At 42.6% G+C, this 24,636-nt stretch overlaps 1 protein-coding gene across 9 annotated transcripts in view; it reads right to left on the reverse strand.

Annotated features, from left to right (window-relative positions):
- LOC139571203 (RNA binding protein fox-1 homolog 3-like) overlaps positions 1-24,636 on the reverse strand; it is a 761,620-nt gene that overhangs the window by 524,209 nt on the left and 212,775 nt on the right. For 7 of the 9 annotated variants that reach the window (XR_011674253.1, XM_071393837.1, XM_071393834.1 and 4 more), the window contains exon 3: positions 932-990. The exons of 1 other annotated variant lie outside the window; for it this stretch is intronic. The gene's annotated coding sequence lies outside the window, so the exon portion shown is untranslated. Of the gene's footprint in view, positions 1-931; positions 991-1,655; positions 1,748-24,636 lie in introns of all 9 variants that reach the window. One more of the 9 variants, XM_071393830.1, reaches the window with a different exon arrangement.

The raw sequence follows: 24,636 nt of genomic DNA on the forward strand, positions 1-24,636 counted from the left end.
GTACTTTGCTCCGTTCATCTTTCCCTCGATCCTGTGCTGCAGAGATGGTTGTCTTACTGGACGGTTCTCCCATCTCCACAGAGGAACTCTGGAGCTCTGTCAGAGTGACCATCTGGTTCTTGGTCACCTCCCTGACCAAGGCCCTATTCCCCCGATTGCTCACTTTGGCCGGGCGGCCAGCTCTAGGAAGTGTCTTGGCGGTTCCAAACTTCTTCCATTTAAGAATGATGGAGGCCACTGTGGAAATGTTTTTGGTACCCTTCCCAAGATCTGTGCCTCGACACAATCCTGTCTTGGAGTTCTACGGACAATTCCTTTGACCTAATGGCTTGGTTTTTGCTCAAAGCAAAGGTTCTGATGAAGGATTTTTTTATGTCATCCATTTTATAATAAGGCTGTAATATAACAAAATGCTGAGGAAGTCAAGGGGTCTGAATACTTTCCGCAAGGCACTGTATACAAAAACAAAAAAAACTTTTTATTTAAAAAAAATTGTATGCAGTGCATTCTGCAAATACCTTACTTACATATGTATTCACATCCCAAAATATAGGTGTGCCAAACTTGTAGGGTCATACCCAAGAGGAATCAAGGCTGTAATCACTGCCAAAGGTGCTTCAACAAAGTACTGAGTAAACGGTCTGAATACTTATGTCAATTTGATATCAGTATTTTTTTTTTATTGCAAACTTAAAAAAAAACAGTTTTTGCTTTGTCATTATTTATAATTGTATTTTGTAATTGTAATGAATGATTTATGCCAATCCGTCCTCCCAGTAGTATCAACTAGGCCTACTGGAACTATAGCCCTCAAAATAACACAACAGCAATAACAACAGTTGTTTTGGTAACACTCTCTGAAACATCAGATGGTAACCCAGTCACAGATAGAGAAAAATCCCAGCCATGATATATGAACTGTAGTACTCACTGTTAGGGTGAGGGTGTGAGGTAGAGTCAGAAGGCTGTGGATCTTTCTTTACTCTGAACCTGTAGACACACACACAGAATCGACTGAGTACAGAGAAACAGAGCACCTGGGTCCTGAGTAAAGAGAGAGAAGGAAGAGGTCAGAGATCAGGTATTGGGGAAGGGATGGTGTGTCCGTGTATGTGTGTGGGTGTGCGACATGATCTCCCAGTTTTATCAATTTGACTTCAGATTCTGATGTTTATCCATATTTCTCCAAAAGTCTAATTTTGAAGTTGCTTCAAACATCAAATTCCTTTTTTGACACCCTCAATTGACTCCTCCTGTCAGCATCGTTCAATTTCTCCAAACTTCACATTTCTAAGTAGTCAAATTTCAAAGTTAACGGTTAAGGTTTTTGATAGGGTTAAAACATTAAGTTTAGGTATTAATTCCGAATAAGGTAGGATAGAGTTAAAACAAATATTGAGCACGCAACCTTCGAATCCGGAGTCATGGGATTACACCCATCTACAATCCGGTCCACAATGCCCTAGAAAAACCCAAGCTTACTTCATGGTAATAGATTTCCCGACGTCCTCAGCACATGGACAGATGTCCAATTCTGAAGTCAAGCTTGAGCGATCTGCCTGGTGTGTGAGTGCGTGAGTGAGGTGACTGAGTGAGTGAGAGTGAAATATACAGGAAGAGAGGAGAAGAAGGAGAGGATAGGGAAAATAGATCACCTCTACTTCAGTAACGTCTATTTTTGAACAATGTATCTTCTCATCTTCTCGTCCTCTCCATCCCTCTCTTCCCCCTGCTACGGCACAAATCCCTGTTAACAAGAAGCAGGTTGGCTTCAATATTTCCGAATGGCACCCCATTCCTTTTATCGTGCACTTCTTTGTGCGCTATGTAGGGAATAGGGTGCCATTTGGGACGCAGAGTGAAAGACACTGCTGTCACACCACACCACCTTGCTCACCCTACCACACTATACCTCCCTCCCTCCATCATTCCTTCTCCATCCATCCCTCCCTTCATCCGTCTCTGTCCCTCCCTCCATCCATCCTTTCCACTCTCACTCCCTTCTTCCAGAGAGTTTTATTTACTTTGTTGTCATGTATGCTTCATGTGTCAGGTGTTTCAATCGCATGTACAGGCGCATTGTGTGTGTATGTGCATGTGCGTGCGTGCGTGTGTGTCAACAGATTGCAGTGTGTAATGATGACGTGTGGTAGTGGTGCCTAATCATGACACCACCTAACCTTTCACAATCCAATAGAGGACATGGGATAGAAAGATGACACACACACACAAGTACGTGTCCACACTGTCTGTGTCTCTCCTGCCAGTGGAGATTACCTCTGCTCGTTTTCAAAGGATACAGACTGCGCCAGGGGTAAGGATTACACACACACACATACCCACACACACAAACACCGGCACCCACACACAGACACACACACAAACACTGGCACACACAGTGTGTACACACACTGACACAAAAACACACACACACACACACACACACACACACACACACACACACACACACACACACACACACACACACACACACACACACACACACACACACACACACACACACACACACACACACACACACACACACACACACACACACACACACACACAGGGAAGAAGAGAGGTGGCACAGAAGAGAGCAGGAAGACATGACCACTCCATCCCTCTCTCATTCTCACTCCTCTCTCTCCTTTCTCTCCCTCTCTCTCATCCATCCCTCCTTCATCTCTCTTTCTCTCTCTCTACCTGTCTCTCTCTCTCTCTCTCTCAATTTTAATTCAATTAATTTTGAGGGCTTTATTGGCATGGGAAATAAACATTGCCAAAGCAAGTGAAGTAAATAATAAACAAAAGTGAAATGAACAATAAAATGTACAGTAAACATTACACTCACAAAAATTCCAAAAGAATAAAGACATTTCAAATGTCATATTATGTGCAAATAGTTAAAGTACAAAAGGGAAAATAAATAAACATAAATATGGGTTGTATTTACAATGGTGTTTGTTCTTCACTGGTTGCCCTTTTCCTGTGGTCAAAACTTTCCTTAAGTTTGGGTCAGTCACAGCGGTCAGGTATTTTGCCTCTGTGTACTCTCTGTTTAGGGCCAAATAGCATTCTAGTTTGATCAGTTTTGTTGTTCATTCTTTCCAATGTGTCAAATAATTATGGCTTTGTTATGGAAGGTTTGGGAATTGTTTCCTTTTAGGTGGTTGTAGAATTTAACGTCTGTTTTAGATAATTAGCGGGTATCGGCCTTATTCTGCTCTGCATGCATTATTTGATGTTTTACGTTGTGCACGGAGGATTTTGTGAATTCTTGGTTGGTGAGCGGACCCCAGACCTCACAACCATAAAGTGCAATGGGTTCTATAACTGATTCAAGTATTTTTAGCCAGATCCTAATTGGTATGTTGAATTTTATGTTCCTTGTGATGGTATAGAAGGCCCTTCTTGCCTTGTCTCTTAGATCGTTCACAGCCTTGTGGAAGTTACCTGTGGTGCTGATGTTTAGGCTGAGGTATTGTAAATTTTTATATGTGCTCTAGGACAATGGTGTCTAGATGGAATTTATATTTGTGGTCCTGGCAAATAGATATTTTTTGGAGCACCATTATTGTTGCCTTACTGAGATTTACTGTCAGGGCCGAAGTCTGACATAATCTGTGCAGAATCACTAGGTGCTGCTTTTGGCCCTACTTGTTTTGGGACAGAAGGACCAGATCATCAGCAAACAGTAGATATTTGACTTCAGATTCTAGTAAGGTGAGGCCGGGTGCTGCAGACTGTTCTAGTGCCTTCGGCAATTCATTGATATAAATGTTGAAGAGGGTGGGGCTTAAGCTGCATCCCTGTCTCACCCCATGGCCCTGTGGAAAGAAATGTTTGTGTTTTTTGCCAATTTTAATCACACACTTGTTGTTTGTGTACATGGATTTTATAATGTTGTATGTTTTTCCCCCAACACCACTTTCCATCAATTTGTATAGCAGTCCCTCATGCCAAATTGAGTTTAAAACTTTTTTGAAATCAACAAAGCATGAGAAGACTGCCTTTGGTTTGTTAGTTTGTCAATTAGGGTGTGCAGCATGAATACGTGGGCTGTCCTACAGTAATTTGGTATAAAGCCAATTTGACATTTGCTTAGTTCATTGTTTTCACTGAGGAACTGTTCGAGTCTGCTGTTAATGATAATGCAGAGGATTTTCCCAACGTTGCTGTTGACGCATATCCCACGGCAGTTATTGGGGTCAAATTTGTCTCCACTTTTGTGGAATGGGGTGATCAGTCCTTGGTTCCAAATTTTGGGGAAGAGCTAAGGATGATGTTGAAGAGTTTAAGTATAGCCAATTGGAATTTGTGGTCTGTATATTTTTATCATTTAATTGAGGATACCACAGGCCGTTTTGGGTTGGAAGGTTTGTATTTTGTCCTGTAGTTCATTCAATGTAATTTGAGAATCCAGTGGGTTCTGGTAGTCTTTAATGGTTTATTTTAAGATCTGTCTCTCTTTCTCACACACACACACACACACACACACACACACACACACACACACACACACACACACACACACACACACACACACACACACACACACACACACACACACACACAGGGAAGAAAAGAGGTTTCAGAGAAGAGAGCAGGAAGATGTAACCACTCCATCCCTCCCTCCTCCCTCCCTTCCTCCCTCCTTTCTCTCCCTCTCTTTCCATCTGTCCGTCGTCTCTCTCTCTCTCTCTCTCTCTCTACCTCTCTCTCTCTCTCTCTCTCTCTAACACACAAACCACAGTGGTTCTGTTGAGGATGTTTTTCTCTTCTCCTAAAAGCAAGACAAAAATGTAATGTTTCATTTGATCATAGGCTGTTGTCTGAGTGATCAGAGGCTGTTGTCCCAATGGGACCTGGTCAAAAGTAGTGCACTATACAGGGAGTAGAGTGCCATTTGGGACGCACCCTCGAAATTCAGAGCTTAAAGTCCCAGTAGATTTTTACCTGAAGAGAGCAGATCAGTGAAGAAACAAAACAACAAATGTAGAGGAGTGTAAACCAGATGGAGAGATGGTCTTTCATCGCCAAGCAGCTTTTAGAAAACAGACACACACAGAGACCTTGGCTTGCGCTGTCTCTCTCCTCTCTCCCTCCTTCTCTCACTCTCTCTCTCTGCTTCCTGATCTCTCTCTCCTCTCTCTCCCCCTCTCTCTCTCTAACTTCCTGCTCTCTCTCTTCTCTCACCCTCCTGCTCTCTCTCTCTTCTCTCTCCCTCCCTTGTCGTTTCGTACTCTGTATACCTCTCTCCCTACCTTCCTCCCTCCATCACTTCCTCCTTCCTTCCCCCTCTCTTTTCCATCTTTTCTTCATTAAAAATGTTTCTCCTTCAATAAGAGACCAGAGAGGGAAGACATACGGAATATGTTCCTCAGTGGTGAAGCTATCATGCCAACCAGCAGGTCTCCATGGTAACAGAGAGAGGAATGATAAGTGGCTTATAGTACCATTTTTTTATTAAAATGTAACCTTTATTTAATTAGACAAGTCAGTTAAGAACAAATTCTTATTTACAATGACGGCCTACACCAGCCAAACCCAGACAACGCTGGGCCAATTGTGCGCCACACTATGGGACTCACAATCACAGCCCGTTGTGATACAGCCTGGATTTGAACCAGGGTGCCTGTAGTGATGACTCTAGCACTGAGATGCAGTGCCTTAGACCACTGCATCACACAGGAGCCCAAATGAGTCAAAGGGACATAGGCTATCCCAAATGGCACTCTGTTCCATGTATAGTGCACTACTTTTGAGCAGAGACCTTATCACTCTGGTCAAAAGTAGTGGACTATGCAGGGAGAGGCTTGAGGAGCCTTGCTGCTACCACACTAGCTTTAACTAGACTTTGGGCCAAGCTACTTCTCTTTAACTGTTTTTCTGTGAGTGCATGCGTGTCCGTGCATGTGTGTGTGTTCATTATGATCGAGCAATAAACTCTTTCTCTGTCTTTATGACCTAAGACCCTGATAAAGTGAGGTCAAGATATATAATCAACAGCCACACAGCCAGGAAGGTGAGACCATGAGAAAACATGCAGATTAGTCCATCACACTGAACAAACTACAACTCCAATGAGATTATTCTGTTAACTGACTGTCTGTTTTATATATCATGGGAGTTTGAGTTTACTGTATAATGTTCCATATGGACGTGTTGTATATACGTGCCTTCAGAAAGTATTCATACCCCTTGACTTATTCAGCATGTTCTTGTCCTACAGCCTGAATTCAAAATGAATTAAATCGTTTTTTTTCTCACCCAATACCTACACACAATACCATAATGATAAAGTGAAAACATGTTTTTAGAATTTTTTTCAAATGTATTGAAAACAAAATACAGAAATATCTAATTTACGTAACTATTCACACCCAAGAGGCAATATTTGTAGAAGCAACTTTGGCAGTGATTACAGCTCTGGGTCTTTCTGGGTAAGTCTCTAAGAGCTTTCCACACCTGGATGTGCAATATTCGGCCATTATTCACATACAAATTATTAAAGTTCTGTCAAATTGGTTGTTGATCATTGCTAGACAACCATTTTCAGGTCTTACCATACATTTTCAATTAGGTTTAAGTCAAAACTGTAACTCGGCCACTCAGGAACATTCACTGTCTTCTTGGTAAACCGATGTCACAGGAAGGCCAAAAAGATCATCAAGGACATCAACCACCTGAGCTACCATCCAGAAGGCGAGGTCAGTACAGGTGCATCAAAGCTGGGCCCGAGAGACTGAAAAACAGCTTCTATCTCAAGGCCATCAGACTGCTAAACCGCCATCACTAACTCAGAGAGGCTGCTGTCTACATTGAAACCCTCACTGGCCTCTTTAATAAATGGATCACCAGTCACTTTATACAATGTTCTCTAAATAATGTTTCAATATCTCATGTATATACTGTATTTTATACCATCTATTGCACCTTGCCTATGCCACTCAGTCATTTTTTGTACCTTTATTTAACTAGGCAAGTCAGCTAAGAACAATTTCTTCTTTTCAATGATGGCCTAGGAACAGAAGGTTAACTGCCTTGTTCAGGGACAGACTGACATACTTTAACATTGTCAGCTTGGGGATTTGATCTTGCAACCTTTCAATTACTAGCCCAACGCTCTAACCACTAGGATACCTGCCGTTCCAAATACTTAAAAGTACATATTCCCATTCAACCCTTTAGATTTGTGTGTATTAGGTAGTTGTTGGGGAATTGATAGATTACTTGTTAGATATTACTCAACTGTCGGAACTAGAAGCACAAGCATTTCGCTACACTCACATTTGCATCTGCTAACCATGTGTATGTGACAATGTGAAGCCTCCCACAATTAGCTCTGACAAATTGAAAACCCTAGTCATTGGCGACTCCATTACCCGCAGTATTAGACTTAAAACTAATCATCCAGCGATCATACACTGTTTACCAGGGGGCAGGGCTACCGACGTTAAGGCTAATCTGAAGATGGTGCTGGCTAAAGCTAAAACTGGCGAGTGTAGAGAGTATAGGGATATTGTTATCCACGTCGGCACCAACGATGTTAGGATGAAACAGTCAGAGGTCACCAAGCGCAACATAGCTTCAGCGTGTAAATCAGCTAGAAAGATGTGTCGGCATCGAGTAATTGTCTCTGTCCCCCTCCCAGTTAGGGGTAGTGATGAGCTCTACAGCAGAGTCTCACAACTCAATCGCTGGTTGAAAACTGTTTTCTGCCTCTCCCAAAAGATAGAATTTGTAGATAATTGTCCCTCTTTCTGGGACTCACCCACAAACAGGAACAAGCCTGGCCTGTTGAGGAGTGACGGACTCCATCCTAGCTGGAGGGGTGCTCTCATCTTATCTACAAACATAGACAGGGCTCTAACTCCCCTAGCTCCACAATGAAATAGGGTGCAGGCCAGGCAGCAGGCTGTTAGCCAGCCTGCCAGCTTAGTGAAGTCTGCCACTAGCACAGTCAGTGTAGTCAGCTCAGCTATCCCCATTGAGACCGTGTCTGTGCCTCGACCTAGGTTGGGCAAAACTTAACATGGCGGTGTTCGCCTTAGCAATCTCACTAGAATAAAGACCTCCTCCATTCCTACCATTATTGAAAGAGATCGTGATACCTCACATCTCAACATAGGGCTACTTAATGTTAGATCCCTCACTTCAAAGGCAGTTAAAGTCAATGAACTAATCACTGATCATAATCTTGATGTGATTGGCCTGACTGAAACATGGCTTAAGCCTGATGAATTTACTGTGTTAAATGAGGCCTCACCTCCTGGTTACACTAGTGACCATATCCCCCGCGAATCCCGCAGAGGCGGAGGTGTTGCTAACATTTACGATAGCAAATTTCAATTTACAATTTTTTTTTTTTTTTTTTTTATTCGTCTTTTGAGCTTCTAGTCATGAAATCTATGCAGCCTACTCAATCACCTTTTTATAGCCACTGTTTTACAGGCCTCCTGGGCCATATACAGCATTCTTCACTGAGTTCCCTGAATTCCTATCAGACCTTGTAGTCATAGCAGATAATATTCAAATTTTTGGTGACTTTAATATTCACATGGAAAAGTCCACAGACCCACTCCAAAAGGCTTTCAGAGCCATCATCAACTCAGTGGGTTTTGTCCAACATGTTTCCGGACCTACTCACTGCCACAGTCATACTCTGTACCTAGTTTTGTCCCATGGAATAAATGTTGTGGATCTTAATGTTTTTCCCCATAATCCTGGACTATCGGACCACTATTTTATTACATTTGCAAACGCAACAAATAATCTGCTCAGATTCCCAACCAAGGATCATCAAAAGTCATGCTATAAATTCTCAGACAACCCAAAGATTCCTTGATGCCCTTCCAGACTCCCTCTGCCTACCCAAGGTTGTCAGAGGACAAAAATCAGTTAACCACCTAACTGAGGAACTCAATTTAACATGGCGCAATACACTAGATGCAGTCGCACCCCTAAAAACTAAAAACATTTGTCATAAGAAACTAGCTCCCTGGTATACAGAAAATACCCGAGCTCTGAAGCAAGCTTCCATAAAATTGGAACGGAAATGGCGCCACACCAAACTGGAAGTCTTCCGACTAGCTTGGAAAGACAGTACCGTGCAGTATCGAAGAGCCCTCACTGCTGCTCGATCATCCTATTTTTCCAACTTAATTGAGGATTTTTTATACTGTCGCAAAGCTAACTAAAAAGCAGCATTCTCCAAGAGAGGATGGCTTTCACTTCAGCAGTAATAAATTCATGAACTTCTTTGAGGAAAATATCATGATCATTAGAAAGCAAATTACGGACTCCTCTTTAAATCTGCGTATTCCTCCAAAGCTCAGCTGTCCTGAGTCTGCACAACTCTGCCAGGACCTAGGATCAAGGGAGAGACTCAAGTGTTTTGTACTATATCTCTTGACACAATGATGAAAATAATCATGGCCTCTAAACTTTCAAGCTGCATAATGGACCATATTCCAACTAAACTACTGAAAGAGCTGCTTCCTGTGCTTGGCCCTCCTGTGTTGAACATAATAAACGGCTCTCTATCCACCGGATGTGTACCAAACTCACTAAAAGTGGCAGTAATAAAGCCTCTCTTGAAAAAGCCAAACCATGACCCAGAAAATATAAAAAACTATCGGCCTATATTGAATCTCCCATTTCTCTCAGCATTTTTTGAAAAAGCTGTTGCGCAGCAACTCACTGCCTTCCTGAAGACAAACAATGTATACGAAATGCTTCAGTCTGGTTTTAGACCCCATCATAGCACTGAGACTGCACTTTTGAAGGTGGTAAATGACCTTCACCTTCTCTAGGCGCAGCATTCGGAAATTTGGATGAAAAGCATGCCCAAATTAAACAGCCTGCTTCTCGGGCCCAGAAGACATGATATGCATATAACTGGTAGATTTGGATAGAAAACACTCTACATTTTCCAAAACTGTTAAAATAGTGTCTGTGAGTATAACAGAACTGATTTGGCAGGCGAAAACCTGAGAAAAATCCATTCAGGAAGCAGTTTTTTTTTTGGTTTTGTAGTTTTCTATTCAATGCCATTACAGTATCCATTGACTTATGACTCAACTTGCAGTTCCTATGCCTTCCACTAGATGTAAACAGTCTTTAGAAATTGTTTCAGGCTTGTATTCTGAAAAATGAGGAAGTAAGAGCAGTCTGAATGAGTGGACCCTAAAGTGTCACAGAGCTTTTTCATGCGTGAGACCTCGAGAGTGCCTTTCTTGTTTACATTTTATTTTGACAACGTTATTGTCCGGTTGAAATATTATCGATTATTTAGGCTAAAAACAACCTGAGGATTGAATATAAACATTGTTTGACATGTTTCTATGAACTTTACGGATCCAATTTGGATTTTTTTGTCCGCCTGTTTTGACTGCGTTTGAGCCTGTGGATTACTGAAGAAAACGAGCAAACAAAACTGAGGTTTTGGATATAAAGAGACGTTATCGAACAAAAGGAACATTTATTGAGTAAATGAATGTCTGCTGAGTGCAACCATATGAAGATCATCAAAGGTAAGGGATTCATTTTATCTCTATTTCTGACTTGTATAACTCTTCTGCTGGGCTATGTTCTCAAAGAATCGTAAGGTATGCTTTTGCCGTAAAGCATTTTTTAAATCTGACACCGTGGTTGGATTCACAAGAAGTTCATCTTTAAACCTATGTAAAATATGTTTTGTTTTCTGAATTTTTATAATGAGTATTTCTGTATTAGAATTTGGCGCCATGCAGTTTCACTGGCTGTTGAAGAGGTGGGACACTAACGTCTCACGTACCCAAGAAAGGTTAATTGGCATCAGATCGTGGCTCTGCATCTGTGCTCGTGCTCCCAGACCTTAGTGCTGCATTTGAAACCATCGATCACCACATTCTTTTGGAGAGATTGGAAACCCAAATTGGTCTACACGGACAAGTTCTGGCCTGGTTTAGATCTTATCTGTCGGAAAGATATCGGTTTGTCTCTGTGGATGGTTTGTCCTCTGACAAATCAACTGTAAATTTCGGTGTTCTTCAAGGTTCCGTTTTAGGACCACTATTGTTTTCACTATATATTTTACCTCTTGGGGATGTCATTCGAAAACATAATGTTAACTTTCACTGCTATGCGGATGACACACAGCTGTACATTTCAATGAAACATGGTGAAGCCCCAAAATTGCCCTCGCTGGAAGCCTGTGTTTCAGACATAAGGAAGTGGATGGCTGCAAACGTTCTACTTTTAAACTCAGACAAAACAGAAATGCTTGTTCTAGGTCCCAAGAAACCAAGAAACAAAGAAATAGATCTTCTGTTGAATCTGACAATTAATCTTGATGGTTGTACAGTCGTCTCAAATAAAACTGTAAAGGACCTCGGCGTTACTCTGGACCCTGATCTCTCTTTTGACGAACATATCAAGACTGTTTCAAGGACAGCTTTTTTCCATCTACGTAACATTGCAAAAATCAGAAATGTTCTGTCCAAAAATTATGCAGAAAAATTAATCCATGCTTTTGTTACTTCTAGGTTAGACTACTGCAAAAATGCTCTACTTTCCGGCTACCCGGATAAAGCACTAAATACACTTCAGTTAGTAATAAATATGGATGATAGAATCCTGACTAGAACCAAAACATTTGATCATATTACTCCAGTGCTAGCCTCCCTACACTGGCTTCCTGTTAAGGCAAGGGCTGATTTCAAGGTTTTACTGCTAACCTACAAAGCATTACATGGGCTTGCTCCTACCTATCTTTCCGATTTGGTCCTGCCGTACATACCTACACATACGCTACGGTCACAAGACGCAGGCATCCTAATTGTCCCTAGAATTTCTACGCAAACAGCTGGAGGCAGGGCTTTCTCCTATAGAGCTCAATTTTTATGGAATGGTCTGCCTACCCATGTGAGAGACGCAGACTCGGTCTCAACCTTTAAGTCTTTACTGACGACTCATCTCTTCAGTAGGTCCTATGATTGAGTGTAGTCTGGCCCAGGAGTGTGAAGGTGAACGGAAAGGCACTGGAGCAACGAACCGCCCTTGCTGTCTCTGCCTGGCCGGTTCCCCTCTCTCCACTGGGATTCTCTGCCTCTAACCCTATTACAGGGGCTGAGTCACTGGCTTACTGGTGCTCTTCCATGCCATCCCTAGGAGGGGTGCGTCACTTGAGTGGGTTGAGTCACTGACGTGGTCTTCCTGTCTGGGTTGGCGCCCCCCCTTGGGTTGTGCCGTGGCGGAGATCTTTGTGGGCTCTACTTGTCTCAGGATGGTAAGTTGGTGGTTGAAGATATCTCTCTAGTGGTGTGGGGGCTGTGCTTTGGCAAAGTGGGTGGGGTTATATCCTGCCTGTTTGGCCATGTCCCGGGGTATCATCGGATGGGGCCACAGTGTCTCCTGACCCCTCCTGTCTCAGCCTCAAGTATTTATGCTGCAGTAGTTTATGTGTCGGGGGGCTAGGGTCAGTCTGTTATATATGGAGTATTTCTCCTGTCTTATCCGGTGTCCTGTGTGAATTTAAGTATGCTCTCTCTAATTCTCTCTTTCTCTCTTTCTTTCTTGAGCCCTAGGACCATGCCTCAGGACTACCTGGCATGATGACTCCTTGCTGTCCCCAGTCCACCTGGCTGTGCTGCTGCTCTAGTTTCAAATGTTCTGCCTGTAGCTATGGAACCCTGACCTGTTCACCGGACGTGCTACCTGTCCCAGACCTGCTGTTTTCAACTCTCTAGAGACAGCAGGAGCGGTAGAGATACTCTCAATGATCGGCTATGAAAAGTAAACTGACATTTACTCCTGAGGTGCTGACCTGTTGCACCCTCGACAACTACTGTGATTATTATTATTTGACCATGCTGGTAATTTATGAACATTTGAACATCTTGGCCATGTTCTGTTATAATCTCCACCCGGCACAGCCAGAAGAGGACTGCCCACCCCTCATAGCCTGGTTCCTCTCTAGGTTTCTTACTAGGTTTTGGCCTTTCTAGGGAGTTTTTCCTAGCCACCGTGCTTCTACACCTGCATTGCTTGCTGTTTATGGTTTTAGGCTGGGTTTCTGTCCAGCACTTTGAGATATCAGCTCATCTAAGAATATACATTTATTATATTTTATTTGGTAAGCAACTCAGTGTAAATTTGGCCTTGTGTTTTAGGTTATTGTCCTGATGAAATATGAATTCCTCTCCCAGTGTCGGGTGGAAAGCGAACTGAACCAGGTTTTCCTCTGGGATTTTGTCTGTGCCTAGCTCCATTCTGTTTCTTTCTTATCCTGAAAAACGTCCCAGTCCAATTACAAGCATACCCATAACATGATGCAGCCACCACTATGCTTGAAAATATGGAGTGTGGTACTCAGTAATGTGTTGTATCTGCCCCAAACATAACAAGTTATTTTCAAGACAAAAAGTAAATTGCTGTGCCACACTTTTTTGCAGTATTACTTTAGTGCCTTGTTGAAAACAAGATGCATGTTTTGGAATATTTTTATTCTGTACAGGCTTCCTTCTTTTCACTCTGTCAATTAGGTTAGTATTGTGGAGTAACTACAATGTTGTTGATCCCTCCTCAGTTTTCTCCTACCACAGTCATTAAACTCCTATAACTGTTTAAAAAGTCACCATTAACCACATGGTGATATCCATGAGCGGTTTCCTTCCTACCTGGCAACTGAGGATGGACGCCTGTATCTTTGTAGTGACTGAGTGTATTGATACACCATCCAAAGTGTAATTAGTAACTTCACTATGCTCAAAGGCAGTGGTTCCCAACCTTTTTCGGTTGCTGTAACACCAACTGAATTTTGTTCTACTTGTCGAGGCATTGGAAAACCTCCCTGATCTTTGTGGTTGAATCTGTGTCACTGCTCGAGTAAGGGACCTTACAGATAATTGTGTGTAGGCCAGGGACAAAAACATCTACATTTAATAAAACATAAAAGTCAAAGGGTGTGAATACATTCTGAAGGCACTGTATGTACAGTATAGCATTCCCCTACGGATGTTGAATATGCCTTCTTGATTTTTCCTTGGCAAGCCAATGAAAGGACAGAAGACAGACTGTAAATAATATATAACAAACCGAAAGAGATTACATACAGTGGGGAGAACAAGTATTTGATACACTGCCGATTTTGCAGGTTTTCCTACTTACAAAGCATGTAGAGGTCTGTAATTTTTATCATAGGTACACTTCAACTGTGAGAGACGGAATCTAAAACAAAAATCCAGAAAATCACATTGTATGATTTTTAAATAATTAATTTGCATTTTATTGCATGACATAAGTATTTGATCACCTACCAACCAGTAAGAATTCCGGCTCTCACAGACCTGTTAGTTTTTCTTTAAGAAGCCCTCCTGTTCTCCACTCATTACCTGTATTAACTGCACCTGTTTGAACTCGTTACCTGTATAAAAGACACCTGTCCACACACAATCAAACAGATTCCAACCTCTCCACAATGGCCAACACCAGAGAGCTGTGTAAGGACATCAGGGATAAAATTGTAGACCTGCACAAGGCTGGGATGGGCTACAGGACAATAGGCAAGCAGCTTGGTGAGAAGGAAACAACTGTTGGCGCAATTATTAGAAAATGGAAGAAGTTCAAGATGACGGTCAATCACCCTCGGTCTGGGGCTCCATGCAAGATTTCACCTCGTGGGGCATCAATGATCATGAGGAAGGTGAGGGATCAGCCCAGAACTACACGGCAGGACCTGGTCAATGACCTGAAGAGAGCTGGGATCACAGTCTCAAAGAAAACCATTAGTAACACACTACGCCGTCATGGATTAAAATCCTGCAGCGCACGCAAGGTCCCCCTGCTTAAGCCAGTGCATGTCCAGGCCTGTCTGAAGTTTGCCAATGACCATCTGGATGATCCAGAGGAGGAATGGGAGAAGGTAATGTGGTCTGATGAGACAAAAATAGAGCTTTTTGGTCTAACTCCACTCGCCGTGTTTGGAGGAAGAAGAAGTATGAGTACAACCCCAAGAACACCATCCCAACCGTGAAGCATGGAGGTGGAAACATCATTCTTTGGGGATGCTTTTCTGCAAAGGGGACAGGACGACTGCACCGTATTGAGGGGAGGATGGATGGGGCCATGTATCGCGAGATCTTGGCCAACAACCTCCTTCCCTCAGTAAGAGCATTGAAGATGGGTCGTGGCTGGGTCTTCCAGCATGACAACGACACGAAGCACACAGCCATGGCAACTAAGGAGTGGCTCCGTAAGAAGCATCTCAAGGTCCTGGAGTGGCCTAGCCAGTCTCCAGACCTGAACCCGATAGAAAATCTTTGGAGGGAGCTGAAAGTCCGTATTGCCCAGCGACAGCCCCGAAACCTGAAGGATCTGGAGAAGATCTGTAGGGAGGAGTGGGCCAAAATCCCTGCTGCAGTGTGTGCAAACCTAGTCAAGAACTACAGGAAACGTATGATCTCTGTAATTGCAAACAAAGGTTTCTGTACCAAATATTAAGTTCTGCTTTTCTGATGTATCAAATACTTATGTCATGCAATAAAATGCAAATTAATTACTTAAAAATCATACAATGTGATTTTCTGGATTTTTGTTTTAGATTCCGTCTCTCATAGTTGAAGTGTACCTATGATAAAAATTACAGACCTCTACATGCTTTGTAAGTAGGAAAACCTGCAAAATCGGCAGTGTATCAAATACTTGTTCTCCCCACTGTACATAGGCTAACGCATGAGTTCAATATGACAGGGTCTCGCTAGGGAAAACACAATGAGCCCTGAGCTGTAAACAGACAACAAACACATTGCAAACTGGATCTTTCTAATGCCTGAATCCCAAATGACCGCATATTCCCTATTTCAGGATTCCCCAACTGGTGGTGATTTCATTTGGCACCCCATTACAGAAAGAGAATAACTGTATAGAAAGCTCTGGGAGCAGGTTGTCAGGATACTGGACAGCCAATAAATTGGCAGATGCAAACAGATGATCATCTTTAGCGGACAACAGTTCTTGAGGGCTTGAACAAACAAAAAAAAGCTTTTTGATTTCTTTCAATCTGGTGAACTGGCATTTGAGTTGTGTGGTTGCAATATCAACAGTTTCCTATCTCTGGTATATCTTGGCATCATTCAATACTAAGTTTAAATTGTGTGCAGTGCAATGGACATATAATGCACAATGTCTCAGGAAAGATTTAGCAATATTCAGTATAGAAAACAGTCGGGCCCACAACCTGGACCTACAGGCCGTGGTGAAAACATTTGCTCACAAAAACGCAAGGCAACACAGTCGCATACTGTAGCTACTATAGGCCTTTAAGTAGAAAAAAAGAGAGAGACAAGCACAGACACAACCTAGGTTTGGCGACAGTGGTATGTTTCCAAAATGGATTGTGGCGGATAAAAATCAGTGGGTGATGATGTATTGCACAAAATATTGACTTTTTCTCTTCCGTTTTCATGTACCGAATAAAAATCGATAGTTTTGTCACAAAAACTGTTGCATTAAATAGCAAATGTGCCTCCTCGGGTCTTGGCACCTGCGCTTTAGCCATCAGCTTGCAGATTCAATGCGGGTAGGCTGTGCGGGTTGTCTAGTCTACATGATGAGATTATTATGGATCATTATGACACCAGAATAAGATCTCGATAATTATTGGAAACGAACATCAAGCTCATAACCGTGCACTTTCACCACCCTGTGAAGTTCATCATAACTTATTTAATCTGTATCTCCTGAGTGGTGCAGCGGTCTAAGGCACTGCATCTCAGTGCTAGAGGGGTCATTACAAACCCTGGTTCAATGCCAGCTGTGATTGGAGTTCAATAGAGCGGTGCACAATTGGTCCAGTGTTGTTGGGGTTTGGCCGGGGTAGGCTGTCATGGAACATAAGAATTTGTTCTTAACTGACTTGCCTAGTTAAATAAAAAAGTAGCCTAATGAACTGCATGGTTTCCTGAGTCGTAGTGGGAGGACCACACACCATATCATCGCGTGACTCCAAATTGACTTTGATATGATGTTTATTAAATAAATATTTGCGCTTAAAGGTTTACCGCATGATACATTTTTCTGACACAAAAAGATCCCACCCTGTCGAACAAAGAAATGATCTGTCACCATTTATAAAATTACAGCGAAACTTCCTGTTTCCATCAAAATTCCTTTAATTTTTTTCTTATATTAAGTAACCCAGACTGCACCTTTTTCTTGTTATTTTAATATACGGATAGCCAGTGGCACACTTCAACACTCAGGCATAAAAACGAACTATGTGTGTTTAGTGAGTCCGCCAGATTAGAGGCAGTAGGATGACCAGCAGTGTTCTCTTGAAAAGTGCTTGAATTGGACCATTTTCCTGTCCTGCTAAGCATTCAAAATGAGTACTTTTGAGTGTCAGGGAAAATGTATGGAATAAAAAGTACACTATTTACTTTAGGAATGTAGTGTAGTAAAACTAAATGTTGTCAAAAATATATATAGTAAAGTAAAGTACAGATACCCCAAAACACTACTTATGTAGTACTTCAATAAAGCAATTTTACTTAAGTACTTGACACCACTGCTTGCAGGGTTCCAGAGAAACTGTGTTATGCCACTGGTTCTCAATTCTCTTCTCAAGGACCCCCAGCTGTTCCAGAGGTAGCTCAATTTGATTCAACTAATCAATTAACACAATCATAACCTCTATGGAATATTAACAATATAATATGACTGGCCAGAATAAAAAAACCTGTATGGTTCTTCAAAAGGATCTACAAATAACCTTTGCGATTGAGAAAGGTTCTTTATAGAAAGATTCTCCATAAAGGTTATATGAAGAACCATATGAAAGGGTACTATATAGCCCCAAAAAGGGTTGTAACCATCGCAGGCATTTTTTGGGGTGCTACACAGTACCTTTTTTAATGGTTCTTTGTAGAACCTTAGGAGCAAGGTTCTTTGTTCAACATCCAAAAAAGTGTTAAATATAGCATCAAAAAGGGTTCCACTATGTTTACAAGACAAATAACCCCTATCTGGTACAATTAAAACATTTATCTGGTACAATTCAAACACTCAAAAGGAAAAGGATGCCATTTGGGATGCAGATCAGCCTCCTAGAGGCAGCAAGGGAAACTATGCAGATCAGCCTCCTAGAGACAGCAAGGGAAACCATGCAGATCAGCCTCCTAGAGGCAGCAAGGGAAACCATGCAGATCAGCCTCCTAGAGGCAGCAAGGGAAACCATGCAGATCAGCCTCCTAGAGGCAGCAAGGGAAACCATGCAGATCAGCCTCCTAGAGGCAGCAAGGGAAACCATGCAGATCAGCCTCCTAGAGGCAGCAAGGGAAACCATGCAGATCAGCCTCCTAGAGGCAGCAAGGGAAACCATGCAGATCAGCCTTCTAGAGGCAGCCAGGGAAACCATGCAGACCAGCCTCCTAGAGGCAGCAAGGGAAACCATGCAGATCAGCCTCCTAGAGGCAGCAAGGGAAACCATGCAGACCCTGGGTATGACAGAACTCTTATGGAAATTAATATTTTCTTTCCCTGTCATTGGTCGTTTATTTACCGTCGTTCCGACCCACTCTCCCTCTGTTATTTAGACAATCCATCCTGTTAAACAACAACGTGGGTGTAGGTGGGAAAGGGTGTGTGTGTACAGGGATTGTGTGCGCGCGTGTGTGTCTATTCTGATGTGACAGGGAAAGGAAGAACGTTGTAGGAATGTAATGAGAGGGCTGTGAGAACGTTACTAGCGGGCTGTAAGAGCCAGCCAAGTGTAACATCCGTGTTTGTGAGAACACTTTGAAAACATATTGAGAGCCCTTCCATTGTGAGTGCCGGCAATTTCTCAAGTAAGGTTGTCTTTTACTGCTTCTATGCCTTCCTTCCTCCACCTCTTTCCTCTGTTTGTCCGATCATTTCTTTCTCAATCTCTCTAACAGTTTCTCTCTCTGCTCTTTTGCTCACACTTTCTCTTGGCCTTTGTCTTTCGCTGACTCCACCCTATTCCCTACATGAGGTGAGATGGCGCCGACAGAGATGGTCGCCTCGCTTTGCGTTCCTAGAAAACTATGCAGTATTTTGTTTTTTTATGTATTATTTCTTACATTGTTACCCCAGGAAATCTTAAGTCTTGTTATATACAGCCGGGAAGAAGTAATGGATATAAGAACGTCAACTTACCAACATTGCGACCAGGAATACGACTTTCCCGAAGCAGATCCTCTCTTCGGACCACCACCCAAGACAATGGACCTAATCCCAGCAGCTGACCGAAAACAACGGCAACGCAGAAGGGTCAGACGGAGCTGTCTTCTGGTCAGGCTTCGAAAACGGCACATCGCTCTCTGCTCCCGAGTATACTACTCGCCAATGTCCAGTCTCTTGACAACAAGGTAGACGAAATTAGAGCGAGGGTTGCCTTCCAGAGAGACATCAGAGATTGTAACATTCTCTGTTTCACGGAAACATGGCTCTCTCGGGATATGTTGTCGGAATTGGTTCAGCCACCGGGCTTCTCCATGCATCGCGCCGACAGAGATAAACACCTCACTGGGAAAAGGAAGGGCGGGGGTGTATGCTTTATGATTAACGACTCATGGTGTAATCATAACAACATACAGGAACTCAAGTCCTTCTGCTCACCCGACCTAGAATTCCTTACAGTCAAATATCGGCCATTCTACCAACCAAGAAAAGTCACAGCTGTGTTCAAGTGAACACCAAGGTGGCCCTCAAGGAACTTCACTCGACTCTATGTAAACTGGAAACTATATATCCGGAAGCTGCATTTACTGTAGCTGGGGGTTTTAACAAAGCAAATTTGAGGACAATGCTACATACATTTTATCAGCATATTGATTGCACAACACGTAGGGCTAATACTCTCTCTAAGACCACTGCTCCTCTAACCTCCGCGATGTATACAAAGCCCTTCGGCAAATCTGACCATGACGCCATCTTGCTCGTCCCGGCTTATAGACAGAAACTCAAACAGGATGTACCAGTGTCGAGAACCAATCAACGTTGGTCTGACCAATCGGAAGCCACCCTACAAGATTTTTTTGATCACGCGGACTGGAATATGTTCCAATGACTGGAACGAACTGCAAAAGTCACTAAAGCTGGAGACTCTTACCTCCCTCACTAGCTTTAAGCACCAGCTGTCAGAGCAGCTCACAGATCACTTCACCTGTACATAGCTCATCTGTAAATAGCCCATCCAATCTACCTCATCCCCATACTGTATGTATTTATTTATCTTGCTCCTTTGCACCCCAGTATCTCATCTTGCACATTTATCTTCTGCACATTCTACTCAACTAGCCTACTGGTAAAATAAAGGGGAAATAAACAAAATTAAAGAGAGAGAGAGACAGAGACAGAGACAGAGACAGAGAGAGAGACAGAGACAGAGACAGAGACAGAGACAGAGACAGAGACAGAGACAGAGACAGAGACAGAGACAGACAGACAGACAGACAGACAGACAGACAGACAGACAGACAGACAGACAGACAGACAGACAGACAGACAGACAGACAGACAGACAGACAGACAGACAGACAGACAGACAGACAGACAGACAGACAGACAGACAGACAGACAGACAGAGAGCTCCTATTCCATGGTAAGAAGAGACTAATAAACCAAGGTGCAATTCTTCCCTCTCTTTCCTTTTTCCTCTCATGCCTCTGTTCCGTCTCTTTAAAACCCTGACTGAGGGAGGGAGGTTAATAGAAAGTTCTTCCTCCACCATGACATGGAATGAGAAAAGGAGAGGAAGAGACAGAGAAATTTTAAAAATACCGAAAGAGGATTATTAGCTTAGTTTCACAGCAGTCAAGTAAACATTAGTTACTGTTGAGGCTGTGTCAAAGTCAGGTACAATAGTTGCCTGAAAGTTCTGTTAATTTTGTATATGTGAGATTGGTTGAGAATCAATTGGCGTCCCATTGTGTGAATATAAAAAAAGTATATGTGTCTCAACCACAGAGATCCTGTCAAATTACTCTAATATGTATTTCTATGGTCTCAACTCCCTCACCCTCCTCACCTCCAGTCAAAAACTTCCAGAGCAGGGAAGAGAGAAAAATAAAGTCAAGAGAGAAAGAGACTGAAGGAGAGAAACAAAGCAGGACAGAAAAAGACTGTTAATGTGCCCCTTCAAATTGAAAATAAAATAATTCACCTCCGGTCTGATCGAGAATCCAATTCCCTCCAATCCACTGTGATTGGCATTGAGCTGTGTGTGTGCGTGAGTGTCTGTGTCTGTGTGTGTGTGTATGTGTGTGTGTGTGTGTGTGTGTGTGTGTGTGTGTGTGTGTGTGTGTGTGTGTGTGTGTGTGTGTGTGTGTGTGTGTGTGTGTGTGTGTGTGTGTGTGTGTGTGTGTGTGTGTGTGTGTGTGTGTGTGTGTGTGTGTGTGTGTGTGTGTGTGTGTGTGTGTGTGTGTGTGTGTGTGTGTGTGTGTGATTGACATTGAGCAGGGTAAACAAGGATGGATTGTTTGTCCGTTAGCCCCGTGTGGCGTGAAACCACCACTTAAATAGAAAGTGACAGATACCCAGCCCCTTTTTCATTCATTCCCTCTCTCCCTCTTTATTTGTCCATCCTTCATCCTGTCTCTTTCTTGATTCTTTCTCTTTCCCTAATTCTTTTGTCTGGTTCTCTCTTTCTTTGTCCCTCCTTTACTCATTATTTAGCATTTTATCTCTAATAATAATAGTAATAATAATAATAATAATACATGGAACTTATATAGCACTTTGTCCCCCTTCCTTGCTACTTCTTGCTCTTTGCCACGGCCTCTCTGTCTCTCTCCGCCACTGTCTTTCTGCCCTGTCTCTCTGTCACTGTCTCGCTGTCTCTCTGTCACTGTCTCTCTGTCTCGCTACCCTCTGTTTCTTTTTTATGTCATTCCAGCTCTCTATCTTTCTCTCACTCTGTCAATTACCATTATTTTCCCTCCATCTCTTTAAATAATTATCATCATCATCTCTTTCTCTCTCTCTCTCTATATATATATATATTTGTCCTTCATTCACTCTCTTTCCTGTTCTTTTGCTCTCCCTCTGATTCTGTAGAAATTCAAAGGAATTAAAATGTCTCTTATCTGACCACTGTGTCCGCATTGTGAGCAGATGTACCTGTATGCATGTTATTTGACATATTTATTTTAAATAATATTTATTCATTTATTTTAAGACACATAATTATGCCATACGTCAGTGGTGCAACTTGTCAATTATTTTGGAGGCCGGTATAATTATGATTTAAATGGTTTCACTGTCCAGATCTGTATACACTTGTAAAATATCCAGACACAATGCATGCCTGAGGTGGTCATGAAGATCTGATCACAATCCGATCACAATGCATATTTTATTCATCTACACCTGTCTAAAAATGTGGGCACAATCATAATGTGGACAAGGGACACATGTTAGCAGCAGGTATAAACGGGCTAGAAAGAGAGAGAAAGAGCTAGATTAAAATTATTTAAAGAGATGGGGAGAAAAATGATGGTAATTGACAGAGTGAGAGAAAGATAGTGAGTTGGAATGACATGAAAAAGAAACAGAGGAGAGAAAGTCACAGAAAGACACAAACATACAGTAGAGGTCTAATGATCCGTCAATGGGTGCCAGCCTGCCTCCCCTCAGGTGTGTGTGTGTCATGCCGTGGTGTGTGTCATGCCGTGATGTGTGTGTGTGTTTAGTGCTGACTCTTTGCTTTTCCTCAAGAATATGGGCAACAGCACGTCAATACATAAAGCCTTTCACTCTGACACACACGCTATGTTCAGAAATGCAGCACTGTGAAAACAATAGTTGCTAAGTTGTTGTTATGCATGGGGACACCACACAGGCCGGCCGTATCACATTGTCCAGTTTACAATTCCATTTTACAGTAAAGTACTGTATTATCTGTTTTGCTGTATATTTACAGCAGAATACTGTGAATTATGGTGCATTGTGGGAAAATTTTGTGGGCGGCGAAACAATTTCTGACTCATTAACATATTTTAAGGCGTGCCTTGTAAGAGGCTATGTTTGCTGCAACTATTAGTGAGAATTCAGTACCAATTTAAGTGAGATGTGGAAGTAGTTTCCTAACAATTAAATGTAATAGGGAATAGATCAGACTGGCAGTCTCAAACCTTTTATGGTTAACCTGCTCAATGGGATTGAGATCTGGACTCTTCACTGGCCATGGCAGAACACTGACATTCCTGTCTCAGAGGAAATCATGCACAGAACGAGCAGTACAGCTGGTGGCATCGTCATGCTGGAGGGTCATGTCAGGATGAGCCTGCAGGAAGGGTACCACATGAGGGACGGTGAATTTGTGCCCATAGGCGACGTTGTTGCCTGGTGAGGACCTGCCTTACAACAGGCCTACAAGCCCTCAGTCCAGCCTTTCTCAGCCTATTGCGGACAGTCTGAGCACTGATGGAGGGATTGTGCGTTCCTGGTGTAACTCGGGCAGTTGTTGTTGCCATCCTGTACCTGTCCCGCAGGTGTGATGTTCGGATGTACCGATCCTGTGCAGGTGTTGTTACACGTGGTCTGTCACTGCGAGGACGATCAGCTGTCCGTCCTGTCTCCCTGTAGTGCTGTCTTAGGTGTCTCACAGTACGGACATTGCGATTTATTTCCCTGGCCACATCTGCAGTCCTCATGCCTCCTTGCAGCATGCCTAAGGCACGTTCACGCAGATGAGCAGGGACCCTGGGAATCTTTATTTTGGTGTTTTTCAGAGTCAGTAGAAAGGCCTCTTTGGTGTCCTAAGTCTTCATAACTGTGACCTTAATTGCCTACCGTCTGTGAGCTGTTATTGTCTAAACGACTGTTCCACAGGTGCATGTTCATTAATTGTTTATGGTTTATTGACCAAGCATGGGAAACAGTGTTTAAACCCTTTACAATGAAGATCTGTGAAGTTATTTGGATTTTTACGAATTATCTTTGAAAGACAGGGTTCTGAAAAGAGACATTTCTTTTTTTGCTGAGTTTATTTGATTCGTGCCTTGTACATGGCTATATTTGTTGGACCTGTTAGTTAGAATGCTGTACCAATTGAACTGATATTTGGTAGTTGTGCCCTAACAATTTAATGTATACATGTATAGGGAACAGATCAGATTGATAGTGGGTCTTAAACCTTTAATAGTTTAATATTAAGTTGTGTCCTTTTGATCTGTTTTGCCCTGTAATGTTTAGGCCTAGAAGTGCAAGTGATAAAAACACCAAAATTAATAAATATGGTGTAAGATACAAGTACGTAACAACCAACCTGCTTGCACTAATCCAATGTTATTATTGGAAAATGTCAACATGATTATAGAACCCTTGGTTTGTGCTGTGGTGGAGATCTTTGTGGGCTATACTCGGCCTTGTCTCAGGATTGTAAGTTGGTGGTTGAAGGTATCCCTCTAGTGGTGTGGGGGCTGTGCTATGGCAGAGTGGGTGGGGTTATATCCTTCCTGTTTGGCCCTGTCCGGGGGTATCATCGGATGGGGCCACAGTGTCTCCTGAACCCCTCCTGTCTCAGCCTCCAGTATTTATGCTGCAGTAGTTTATGTGTCGGGGGGCTAGGGTCAGTTGGTTATACCTGGAGTACTTCTCCTATCTTATCCAGTGTCCTGTGTGAATTTA

Source organism: Salvelinus alpinus, chromosome 3 (assembly GCF_045679555.1).
Source record: "Salvelinus alpinus chromosome 3, SLU_Salpinus.1, whole genome shotgun sequence".
Taxonomy (NCBI): Eukaryota; Metazoa; Chordata; class Actinopteri; order Salmoniformes; family Salmonidae; genus Salvelinus; species Salvelinus alpinus.